At 40.5% G+C, this 14,017-nt stretch overlaps 1 protein-coding gene across 1 annotated transcript in view; it reads left to right on the top strand.

Annotated features, from left to right (window-relative positions):
* Prip (aquaporin prip) overlaps nucleotides 1-14,017 on the top strand; it is a 102,792-nt gene that overhangs the window by 54,298 nt on the left and 34,477 nt on the right. The window lies entirely within an intron of this gene.

Consider the following 14,017-nt stretch of genomic DNA (forward strand, 5'->3'; position numbering starts at 1 on the left):
CAATATTTGAGTGAGGAATTCCAATGTTTCTGAGAAGAGAGAATCAAATCAGTTAATTTATGAGCAGCTTCACCACTTCACTACAAATGTGGACACTTGGTGACGAAGTAGTTTTAGCTAAGCATGTAGTCAAAACAAAATGGGCATTTCAGGTCAAAGTTAATAGCCGAACCTAAAAGAAAAATACTGTGTGCTGAAGGAATGAAAGGTATAGAACATGATGTCATGAATACTCACAGAAAAACAAACTCTCTGCACTATATGGTAGAAGATTTGAAGGATGAGAGGGTACGTGGATGAGTGAATTCAGAGGCTGATGAGTTGCGTTGAAATTGACAGCTGTGGACAATCAATCCATGGTCTCCGCAAATTGTTGAATATCAAATCAGCGGAGAACCATGATCTTTGAATGAGACAGCCACTAAGTAGATACACAAACTGATGAGGTAGGTTGCTCTCTTAAATGCTGGGCAATGGCCATCTTGGAAACTCTTGAGTCTGACACTTTGATGAGAATAGCATTCGAACTGCCCATGTGCTGCAGTGTGTCGGGATAAGTGAATATTATGACTCGGTAGAGATTCCTTTGGTTCAGGATTAACGTAGGTAAGTAAATACCTGAGGGCCAGGAGACCGCACACATTTTAATTTCAAAGAATTATGAGCACTTGACATACAAACCCAAAGAAAAGCATCATGATAGCAAAGTCCTCTAGATTAGGCAATCAGTTGCGCATCGCTGTTAGAGCTTGCTCATCGCATGTTGAGACGAATGTCATTATCTGATCAGCTTTAAGTCAGCGGCAATATAACAGGTTAATACATGCTTTCAGACAGCACCATTGGTGAGCAGTGACAAGAAAATACTAGACTTTTGTCTCAACATACACTCAGTGAGCTCTAAAACGCTTATTAGGTAGAATAAGATTGATAGTCATGAGAGATACGAATCGCTTAATGTGGCCTATGCTTGTGCTTTCAGAGGCCAAGTAGAAAACTTCCATTAAATCATGTTCAGAAACTGGAAAATGAAGAAAAACCTAATCTCTAAAGTCACAAATCTGCTTAATAGGTACAGTGTTTAATGTTCAATGTTGACTCGATAGAACTTGTGTTTGTGAAAACCAGCTGACGACTTGATGAATCACAATCTTAACCAAGGGGCTTTGAAAGAAGATGCTTTTGAGTGAGGGTATGGTTTGTAATTTTTGATAAGTTACCTGAGAGAAAGGGATATTCCTTTGCTATAAATCACATGTGGACAATATAAATGAAATAATAAAACACAGGGTTTCATAATTGGTACGTATTTGAGACGCTGACGCTTAGATAAGGGCTACACTATCAACTTTTCTCCGGAGAATAAATCACGCATTTCCGAGAAATTTCACAGAGAATTCATGATGGAATACATGTATTATGAAAATAAGTACTGAGGAGAAGAGAAAGGTTCAATCACCGAGAAATTCACTTCCATTCAATCGCATGAATGTTAAGCATCTGTGGTGTGGGTTTAGCCGTGTTCTCAAAGACGATTAGGATCCATTGAACGCTTGAACTATGACGAAAAGGGCTATATCACATAAAGAAACACAAAAACCACTAAGAAATCGAATTATTAACTTTGAAACAATTAATTAAAAGGAGTACTGGTCTGGCACTGATAAACAAACAAACAAATACAATGAATCAAGGCGGATAAAGGAAGGTGGTCGCATTTCGATTTTGGCTGCCATCTTGAAGATCTGTGACGTCAGGCGGGTACGGGTACGCCGTGGGTCGGTCCCCCTGCCTCGTCCGGCCCTTGTACCCGATGTACCCGATACCGCGTGACGTCAAGAGGGTACGGAATGCGACCACCTTTCTTTATCCGCCTTGACAGATGACCACTTCACTTACACACAAAAACGCACAGCACTGAATAGGTGCGCAGTCGTTCACTGCGCACAATATACCAAATTAACGACCAATCAGAAACACGCTTATAAAACGTACACGGCCTCGGGCTTGCACGTGTAACCAAAAGTTACTTTTTCAAACACCCATTTCCTCAAAATAAACCAGTATCTACTTAAATATTACAGAGCTTTAGCAGGACACGAAATGTCATAATAGGTTCCTTTATTCTTGGGATTGATTGAACAACAGTTACCAGTACCCTATACGGTCTCCACATTTAATTATAACGATGCGAAAATTCAACTACGCTCCCGCCACGAGGAGGCTTTAAAATAACCCAGGATGCAATGGGACTAGCATCTAGATTCACCGGCCGCCTTGAGGGGTATTCCAATGAGCCCGCTATAGCATAGCGCGCTCAAAATCACGACTGAATTTTGAAATTTTACTCAAATTGTCTGATCATGGAGTAAAAAAAATGAAGAGGTCGCATTTCAGGAATCTTGGATTTTGCCGATGACTTACGGACGGTTTTGACCATCGATTTTCTTGGAAATAGTGTCGTTTATGGAAATAGATCATTCCACATACAGTGTTTGAAATTATATTTCGAGTTGAAGTAAGCAAAAAAAAACAAACAAACAAACAAAACAAAACAAAAAGCACGTAACTGTCCGTTTCTCATACTTGGAATTTTAGATTTTGCTGGGTTATCGGCGCCATATTGTATCTATACCTATGTCAAATATCGTCACATACCTACGTTATCTACCAGGTAAAAAAATCCTCGATAACACGTGGCCACCTCTTTTTTTTCTCTATGAGTTACGATATTACTTTGTAAGTGCAGGCTTAGCTCAACTTAACCCGAGGTTTCATTTTTATAATTGCTTTCCGCTTTTTTGAAAAATCAGGGATGAGTCGGAAACTTTCCCGATTAAGCCTGGACAAGTCCAGAAAAATCACAGAATTCGATACTTTAAGTACACGGCTATAACGAATCAATATTTGCGCAACTAGCGAACTCATTTGGCAACAGTCATCGGTCGAAGTCGTCTTCGCATCGCAGTTCCACCGTGCTCAGCAAAAACCGCGCATCTGCGCGAACTACCCAGCGGAGTTGCGCCGTTGTTGGGAAACCGACCCTCGGAGCCTGGAGTGTAATGTTAATGCTCAGGCAGTAGTAGTACTCCCGAGCGCAGGTCCAGGAATTCGTGCTTTTGCCCGGATCCGCGACTTCTCACCTCGCGAGAGTCGAGCTTTTGTTATAGTTCGAAGACCTCTCGCCCCATCCCCCCTCCCCCCCACCCGTCGTGGCTTGTACCCTCGGGTCCTCGGGGCACCGTGAACCCCTGAGCATCCTTTCAATTACGCTTATCGTGGACGACCGGACCCGACTCAGGTCGGATGCTACGCTGCCCTAGACGGCTCCACTCTTCGTCGTTGCCAAGAGTTCAGCAAAGAAAAACTGACGTCCCTTCATACCCAGAGTATGGCGTCCTGAATGAAGATGTTGCATGTGTGAGGAATTTGCGTTTTGACTGTTGATTCTCATGTAACAGTTCACGAGAAACACGATGGTGCCACTGGTTTTCTCTGAAATCAACTGCCAAGCTCAAAAAAAGCTCTCAAGTTGAGGCCAAAATGAAGGAGATATCCTACGATACCCTGAGAGTCCAAGTCTACATCAAGACAAACTCTCTATGCAAAGATAGGGAGCAAATACGTTTGCAGTGATGCCGTATTTTCAGTTTTAGAGTCCCCAAATAAAGTGGCAGCCCTGTCAATGTATTTGCTCCCTATCTTTGCATGAAGAGTTTGTCTTGATGTAGATTTGGACTCTCAGGATAGCGTGGGATATCCCCTCCATTTTGGCCTCAACTTGAGAGCTTTTTTTGAGCTTTGGAGTTGATTTCAGAGAAAACCAGTGGCACCATCGTGTTTCTCGCGAACTTTTACATAAGAATCAATAGTCAAATCCCAAATTCCTCACACATGCAACATCTCCATTTTGTGATAACCCTGTTGGAGGACTTTACCGAGCAGCAAACTTTGGCATCAGTGTTGTTTCGGGAGCTTCAATCTTCTTCAGCGGACAGGCCACGGGTCAAGAGCAGGCAAGGAACGGTCAGTCCTCAAGGAAGGTGTCGTAACGGTGGCGGCGTGGAAGAGAATACTGTCACGGAAACATTAGATAATAAAAATAATCTACATACCGCCCGCTTCACAATGGCCGGTCGTGGCCGTAATGACCGCTCATACAAACAAATTCATGAACCCGGAACCCGCTGATAAAAGTCGGTGCACTCACACACGCTCCAAGTTACGAGCATATACGCACGACCCTTGCGCTTGAACTTGAACCCTAGCTTTCATCGGTGTTATTAAAGTCTTTGATGAGAAGAAGCGCAAGTGCTGTGTATTTTGATTGAAACGTCCGTCGTTTTAGCATATTCACGGCCCAACTACGAAACCACGTATCTCCGGTTGCGACGATGTCATACTTCATTTTTTCTTCGGAAGACTGGTCAACGCAATTTCTTGAGGAAGGGTTGCCACAGTCAGGTGATACCGAGAAAATCTGGAAATCTCAGGAAATTTTCAAAATTCAGGGAGATCTGGAAATGTCAGGGAAAATGACGGAAATGTCTGAGAAAAATTTTCAAGTCACCTGCATTTGCTTTCTAGGATAGATTTGACGTTTCGAACAATAAATTTTGCCTGAAATCTATTTCTAATTATATATTTTTAGCCATCTGCCATGTCCTCAATCGCCAGGGATTTTCACGAAAGTATCTCAGGGAAATCAAGGAATTCCATTGTGAAAATACTGTCGCAACCCTCTTGAAAATTTCCTTGATTTTTGTTCTTTGTTTCTATGGTTTTTCTTCTCTGTTTTTTTTCTTCTATGAAGCTAGCTCGTTATTCTTCGAAAAAATACATATAATATGAGTGGAATAAATCTTGAAACACCGCAATGGAGATACGTAGTTTTGCACTTTGGTCATCAATATCTTCCCTTAAGCTAGAAAAACGCGTATCTAGGTTGCTATGATTCAAAATCCTATTTTATTTTTCGAAAATTATTTTACTCGGCATTTTTGCGTGAAATGCACACAGCGCAATTCCAGGAAAGACGATGAAAAATTTCACGGGGGTTCGTACAATATGGGTAATTCTCCGCTTTTCCTATTTCACAATCGACATGCGATTCCTAATCTCTGAGTCTTGCACAGCATAACTTAAAACCGAATCGGGCGCACTCCGCATTCTCATAAATTTCACCAATTAGAATGCCGCCCCCGGTGCGGTGACGTCAGCTATTAATTCCGATCGCCTGTGCCTTTTTCCTCTTGTTGGAGTACGTCCATTGGTTGCCGCATGGAGCGGTGTGTAGAGACAACGGTAGAGAATAAATCCTTCATTCATTAAAAGATTCGATCAAAATCTTCCGTGAATACACGACTAACGGCGCTTTGTGGCTAATTCTTAGTGATACTTATCCACGTTTTCAGCGGAAGCACTATAAGGTAACTCTTCGGGACAAGAAAAACATAATTTCATTTTCTAATGAGGATCCGAACAGTATAGAGGATAAGAGTGTTTTAACTCAAATCTCCGACTGTTTGAACAAAGAATACACTAGTGAATAATTTTATGGATGCTTTAATTGCATGTGTAACGTATGTGCATTGTGCACCTATGCTGCCGTGCTAAATAAGAACGTCGTATGAGCTCTCAAATGTTGCCAAGTTTACTCTTATAAAATATTTGTCACCAAAGATAGTTATGAATACATTCCCTTGAAATTTTCAGATTTTTTAGATCAAATTTCGAACGAAATCCTCTGAAAAATCTGAAGAAAAATATTCACAAATTTGTCAGAAAACTCATGATTTGGTGAAGGAGGATTTGGAACACCTGATGGCTCTTACGGCGTTTTTCCTTAGCGCAGCAAGGTAATCCTACACGAAGGTCGTGAAGTTCTGAAATCTTCGATTCTGTCATTTCTATCCTTTCAACCACTTTTTTTCACTCTTTTAGCAAGTCGATATCACTGGTCACATGAATTCTGAGCTAGGGAGAAATATTCTGAAAGAGTAAACTATATCGATGTTAATTCTACATTTCATAAAATGACCTTTCATAACATCTGGAACTTCGTTCAGATAGCATAATTCATATAGCAAATCTCAAGCTTGAGCAGGGAAGGCAATATCAAGATTCGGGCCCAGAATGTATTGTTTTTCACACTATTTTTCTCGGAGAAAACTACATAGAGCTCAGAGCTTTGTGAGCCCTGCCCCAACACTGTAGGTAAAATGGCGCCAACTACAAGCGTAGGGCTTGACCCTGAAGCTGTAGGACTCAGCGGTACTGCCTGTCCCTATTTTACCTAGTGTTAGGGCTCAGCGCTAAGTTGTTTCTTCCCCGTTCATCTCCTACGGCTTTATCACATCCAATCACATTTCAAGTCAGATTGGTCAACGATGCACCGAAAGAGTGAAACAGAGCTGAAAAAGAAAGTCCCCGTCACGAAGAGATATCACTAGATTTCAATCTCAACAACGCGTAATGCGGTAATGCCCGCAATGTAAATATCTAGCGATGACTGTGCTGCGACGGGAACGATTATTTTTGGTGTAGCTCAGTTCGCCGGGTAAAAATGAAACCAGACGTGAGGTAAACTTGCGGTCGACCTCAGGCCTAACGATTTTTGGCATAGACGCGACTTGCACTTGGTTGACCGTGGACCGCACGACCGAGACCAGATTCGTAGACAAGACTTTCTTTGAAATCCGTGGGGACGTCCGACCCGATGCCAACAATATTACAGGAATTGCAGTGATAAAAATCAAACGAATTCGTTCCGGAGCCGCGGTGCCAGATTTTAATGGAGCCCTCGCTTGTGTGAGGGATTTGCGATTTAAGTACTTTTCCTTGTGTAAAATTTAGCAAGAAACATGAATATCGCATTGGTTTTCTCTAAAATAAATTCCAGAGCTCAAAAAAAGCTCTCGAAGTTGAGGCCGTACTGGAGGATATATCCTAAGCCCAACACTGGAAAAAAACACATTTGATCTAGAGTCCAGACTCTTGAAAATATTGACAAGAAGAAATACTCTTGATTCCATCAGATTTAAGCTTAAATCAAAAGGAAATCCGCTCAAATTAAGAGGCTTGGTTCTTGATTTAAGCAAAAATCAGATTGAATCAAGAGTATTTTTTCTTGTCGATGTTTTCAAGAGTCTGAACGCTAGATCCAATGTGTTTTTTTCCAGTGAAGCTATCCTGAGAGTGAGAGTCCACCTCTGTAAGTAGTAAAACTCTCCATGCAAATATAGAGAGCAAAATATATTATTAGCAGGATTGCCGTGTTTTCAGTTTTTGAGTTTCCGAACAAAGTGGCAACCCTGTTAATGTACGTGCTCAGTATCTTTGCTTGAGTTTGACTGGATATAGAGGTGGACTCTCAAGATAGCAAGGGACACTCTCTTTTTTGCGGTTGAGAGCTTTTTTTTTAGATCTGGAGTTAGTTTCAGCGAAAACCAATGAACCATTTCTCGCGAAATTTTACGCTGGAAGAGGCACCTAAAGCGCAAATCCCTCACACGTGCTAGAGCTCCACTGAGTTTTAGACTCCTGCTTCCATGGTTGATTCGTGTACGGGACCGTACCGCACAGGCCGTTCATAATGTGAAAATTGAGTAATTGGGCCCCCGCAGCGAGAAGTTAGTCAAACAGCAATACATTGTCCAAAACAATGACATTTAATACAGTTTGACAACAAAGAAACTGGGGTTTGGGAAACTGGCAAACTTTCATGATCGTGGTTTCATTGTCTGGTGTGTCAAGTTCAGACAAAATTACCTACTTCTGAAACTCTGCATTTGATGGTGACCTAGGACACCTGAAAAGCCTTGAAACTTAGATCTATAGTGCTTACGTTAAGTTAATAACTCCTCTTGCCTGGAAAAATGAAATAAAACTACCATAGGCACTTAAAATTCAAAGCAACACAGATATACCGCACTGATTTAGATTCATACTGATCTTTCGTATACACACCTGTGCACTTGACTTTCTATAAACCAGACTTCCACCAGTAATTCGAGTGTTTCTAGATTATCTATCGAAGCGTCTAAAATTTTTTTCAGCCATGCTGAATTTCATCAAATTCCGACACAGTTAAAAAAAATAATTGCAAGGTCAATGAAGGAGTCTTCATTGATTTCTGTTTACCAGACTTCTACTAGCAATATGAGTATTTGTAGATCATCTATCGAATTGTTCCCCTAAAAGTTTGGTTTAGTCTCGCTGAATTTCATCAGATTTTCCACTCGATTAAAGAAATTGCAAAGTCGATGGCAAACTCTGTATTGCTTTTTGTATCGTTCATAACGTGAAAATTGAGTAATTATGGACGCTACAGATAGGATTGAAACCAACTTCATAAGCAATTTGAGTTTTTCTAGATTATCCACCAGAATGTTCCCCTAAAATTGTGTCTCAGTCCCGCTGAATATCGTCCAAATCCGACTCAATGAAACAAAAAAAAAAACGAAAAAATGCAAAGTCGATGAATGAATGAATTTATTCTCGTTTTAGTGTACAATAGGTAACAAGAGACAAATAGGTAATAAACAAAAAAAAATTTAAAAAAACCAAAATAAAACACCCACTAATGGCACTTGGCCATTGTGTCGGATGGAGCCTCTTTGTTTGATTTTATTTTGTTTCATTATTCCCCCTTTTTTGTCCCTTTTTTCTCTTCTTTTTATTATTTTTTATCCACTTTTCCCTCGCTTTTCACTCATGGAAAACATGAAATTGCAAACTTCTTATCGGTCACACTTGGCAACACCGGATTTCCTTCATTTAAACCTATGTCGAATAATCGATTCTTGTCGGAACACCTGGCCCCTCCTAGAATCGATACATTTCCATAGGTTTACATGAGGAATAAACAACGTTGCCAATTTGCTGGATCCGCCAGTGCTTTCGAAGCAGTCGTAGCACCTCGCGAGTTCTTTCTTCGAGCACAAAAGCGAGTAAAAGCTCATTTTAATGTCATAATCATGGGTCGGGATCTGAACACGGTGGAGTACGCTGTATTAAAATTCTGGCTCCTCGGTGTTTGAGTAAACCGCCATGAATTTGAATAAGTGATGATGGGCGGTCAAGCTTGACGCTGCGGGTTTGGGCGCTCCGGCTCCGGTCGGTGGGCACGGAGCCTTTTCATCCGGTGCCGGCCCCGGGCCCCGGCCCATGTAAATTAGCCCCTATTTATGGGCCCGCGCGGCGCGAGGCCCGGCGACTCCACGCTACGTACTCCGTGCCGAGTAAGTGACAAGCGACGGCCAGCGTTTCCTCCACCAGTCCGGTTGCCATGTTATCTGCGAATCTGTCATCCTTAACGAGGCTTTCAATTTTTGCATCGGAGTTAGTAGAGGCGGAATGCAGTGGAGGTTAGGTGTCGCAGAGCGCCAGGGAGTGCTATAAAACGACTTTTACGTATGTATGGAGTTATAAGGCCTCTGACAAAAAAGCTCACCAAAAAAGCTAAAATGCTACGAGATCGTGAGAGATAGAGATAGATAGGCCGAGGAGGAGGTTGAAACTGCCCCACAAGATCCAGAGAGCTCACTGGTAAAAAAAAAAAAAAAACACATTGGATCTAGAGTCCAGACTCTTGAAAACATTGACAAGAAAAAATACTCTTGATTCAATCAGATTTTTGCTTAAATCAAAAGGAAATCCGCTCAAATTAAGAGGCTTGGTTCTTGATTTAAGCAAAATTCGATTGAATCAAGAGTATTTTTTCTTAAGATGTTTTTAAGGGTCTGGACTCTAGATCCAATGTGTTTTTTTTTCCTCCAGTGTAAAGCGACTTTTACGTATGTATGTAGTTATGAAGACCTCTGACAAAAAAAGCTCACAAAAAAGCTGAAATGCTACGAGATCGTGAGAAATAGAGATAGATAGGTCGAGGAGGAGGTTGATACTGCCCCTTAAGATCCAGAGGGCTGTTCATTGAAGTTGATATGTAGGCAAAACGATAGACAAGAAATAAAAAGGAAAAAGGAAGTGATCCTAGGTTGAAAGGGGTGGTTTTCATAAACTGAGGAGGAAAATTATGGACTTACCATAGGGTCACGTACTACTTGCATCCTTTTGTCAATTGCAATTGCTTGCTTTCCCCTAAAGAATCGCCCCATTTTATCTTTGTATTCTTTATCTATCGCTTAGTCTAATAATATCTCAATAATTAATCAGCCCGCAGGCAAATGGCACGACGACTCTGGATTAGAGAGGGTTGTTGCTAACCTTTGACGATTTCAACAGGTGACGATTATCACCTGCTGCACTTGTTGGCGTCTAGACAAATTTTACAAAATCTGCTCGATCTTGAGAAGAAAATGTACGATTATTTTCTCGAAGAATTCGGTTTGTTTCAAAACCATATGAAAGTAAACTGTGAAAATATTGAGACGAGCGCTGTTAACTGTTAAGGTTCATATGCTTGCATCGATTCGCTCAAGGATTGCTATCTGCCCTTCCGACAGGTAAAAAACCATGTTATTAGACAGGATAAAACACACTCACAACGACCTTAAATTATTCGAGATGACGAACACATTTTGAATTTTTTTATGAAAGACTGTCTCAAGATTTTTTAAGCATACTTTTCAATGATGCCAAGTTTCTCAGTCGTGGAGAAAAATCTGAAGGTTTTTAGAGTCTTCAAACAGTATTTGCACATGAGACTTTGCTTCATTTTCTAAATATTCATCGGCTAGATTGTTTTATATGTTATATTTTATTTCCATGCAAATTCCTGGCTAATTTGATATATTCGAGGGGTATTCAAGAGTATGAAGATGACGAGTTTTTTAACATAACATGAATGGTACTCATAAAATTTTAGGAACATGTAAGTCCTAGTACACCTGTACCGGTGTACCCTGCTCTAAATGTCAGATTCTAGGCTTTGTTTTTTATTTGATGGTAGCAAAACAATTTTCGGTTCTTTCACTATTCATTATGTGGAGAATAAACAAACTCAGAGCGTATGCATCTACTGAATGCTCCGGAATGTTGCAAAACACATGATCTAATAACAAAACAATGCAGAGAAGTCCAATCAGTTGACGATACAGCCGCAAGTAATGTGCAGTTCACGTGCTTTGGACTAAGCACCTAGTCATTAAGCTACATTGTTAAATGTAAATTATTTCCGTTTGCTAGCATGTTCTCTAATGAATGAGGCTTATGAGTGGCGAATCTCTGTTCGGCTGTGTTTTCCCTGCAAATTTTCCCCTAATCAGTAATCACAAAGTGGACTTGATTCAATTATTTCTACGAAAAATGCGTGAGATCCACCGGTACGTTTCCAAGCTTTTATTTTAATTTTTTCCTCCCATCAGATTCCAATGCAGGCGTCCTGGCGTCATTACCGTTTCTTTCAATATTCAATGCAAAAATTTTACTCTAAGTCAATCCATCTATTCCCTAATAGTATCTATCTTAAAAGTTGCACGAAAAAGCCTGGCAGTTTCATTTTGAATTTTATTCCGTATTTTGCTCTTATTTGAAGCAATGGCGATAGGTTCGCGATAGGTTAGTAAATATTGAAGATAGAGACATAGCGTTTGATACTAACTTTATCATTTTTCGATTCAACCATCAAAACATGATTCTGCATGTGACACGCCCAATTAACTCGTCCAAAAAAAGTTCGATGCCCAAAGGTTCTTGATAAGCCCATTTAAAGGCACTTGACAGAATATTACTCGAGAGCTATGTCGAATCAATGAAATTAATATGGAAAATTAGTCATACGAGGAGGGCTTATTCGATCAGTTAAGCTCGGACGTTTAATTGAGTTAATTTCATAGAGTGGGCGCGAAAGTGAGGGATATCGTGATCGAGTGATCGAATGTGGTTGTGACGCCTCTCGGTGCCCCGACGCCTGATGGGTGTTGAGAGGATGAAATTATACCCCGTCGCGTTTTCGACGGATCCCATCTGTTGACCCGCACCTCCCATCGTTACGCTGCATAAGTAGATGCATAAACCCACACCGAATATTCAACCTCACCGCAAAGGCAGGCAACAGAATTTCTCTAGAGGATGAAGTGTAACCCTGTAATGCATGGTGACTTTAGGACCTGGAAAAGCGAAATACAGAGTGAGGTAACTGCGAATGGACTTTTCGTTTCCGTTAAGATATCCGCACTTCAGGGGATCCCCGCATTTTTGGGTGAATCACAAATTCATAATACCACTAGAACATATTTCTACTCATTCTACTTCCAGCTGCTGAAATGATGGATGGGAAATGAAGCATGCACAAATTGAAGGGTGTTACGGTCGAAGAGCCAAGTAACGCTTTTTGGGGGAATAATTCAGCTGTTATTTTTTTTCCATGTGACATATTCACATAATTGACAACTGTAAATGCAAAGTTAATAATTCCCCCCTCTTGGAACGTTCACTGGAAAAAAAACACATTGGATCTAGAGTCTAGACTCTTGAAAACATCGACAAGAAAAAATTCTCTTGGTTCAATCAGATTTAAGCTCAAATCAAGAACCGAGCCTTTCAATTTGAGCGGATTTCCTTTTGATTTAAGCTTAAATCTGATTGAATCAAGAGTCCTTTTTCTTGTCAATGTTTTTAAGAGTGTGGACTCTAGATCCATTGTGGTTTTTTTTTCCAGTGTTCTTTTGGCGCGCTGAATAGTTGAGCGCAAAAGTTTTTACGTGACTTAACCACACAACCGTTTGGTCATGGCAACGTCGAGAGCTTTCGGAGTTCTCAGCGTGCCACTACAGTCCTTGGCCGTATCCTCGAGGTAAACGATTCTAACCTGCGCTCCTCCTTCAGCACAACCAAAGGAAAAGGATATAATAATTATCATCGCATCGAATCGCTGTGAGACAAAGTGGGTAAACTCATGCGACTAAAAGTTACCGTCGCTATAATCATGTGAACGGAGTGCCATGTTGGATGCATATGCCTTTCCAACTCCGTTGCCGTCTCATTATTCTGCCATGCTAGGGAGAAACGCCGTATGAACCTTCAGGCGTTGCCAAATTTCACTGGAAAAAACACATTGGATCTAGAGTCCAGACTCTTAAAAACATCGACAAGAAAAAATACGCTTGATTAAATCAGAATGTAGCTTAAATCAAGAACCAAGCCTCTTAATTTAAGCGGATTTCGTTTTGGTTCAAGCAAAAATCCGATTCAATCAAGAGTATTTTTTCTTGTCAATGTTTTCAAGAGTCTGGACTCTAGATCCAATGTATTTTTTTCCAGTGTTCCTTTGATAAAGTAAGAATTTCCTGGTAAACTTACGACTGTTTTCCTCCCAATTCTTCAGATAATATTGTTCGCAATTTCACCTAAAGATCCTGAAAATTTATAGGAAAAATATTCATGATTTTCCTAAAAAATAATCATTTTATTGGAGGAAATTTGGCAACTCTCGAATGTTCATACGGCGTTCTTCCTTAGCACGGCAGTATTGGTCTTCACTTCGTCATTTCTCTCGCGAAAGAACGTAACCACATTTCAATGTTGCCGAATTTCCCTCCAGATTGCATTTTTGTCAGGAAAGTATTCTAGAATTTTGACTGTGAATTTTACTCATTTTTCTCTGATCCCATGTAAAAATCAGACGGAATTTGTACGAAAATTTTGCGGGTGCATTCTTGTAAAAAATATTGATTTTTTTTTTCAATTTTGCAACCTCGGAATGGAGTTACGTTCCTTCGTCCGGAAACGACGCCACAACTTGAGCAAAAGTGATTTATTCACGTGTATAAAGCGTAAAACAGCTTATTTACACATTATGCTGCTTTCGAAGATAAGCCTTTTCTGTTCACACGATGTTTTCTTTCCTCGTAAAAATGCTCTTAAGTGCGCGGTAACTTTTATTGCCTGATTGAATACTAATGGACTTTGCACTATATATTTTACTTGACGAGACTTAATCTGGTGGAAAAGAACCAAGCACAATTGGACTCCATTTCGCAATAGGAACCACAATTTCTGGCTCGGTTTAGAAACAACGTATATACCATTAGCTTCCCTCCGCACAAAAGTGTTT

Source organism: Bemisia tabaci, chromosome 7 (genome assembly GCF_918797505.1).
Source record: "Bemisia tabaci chromosome 7, PGI_BMITA_v3".
NCBI lineage: Eukaryota > Metazoa > Arthropoda > Insecta > Hemiptera > Aleyrodidae > Bemisia > Bemisia tabaci.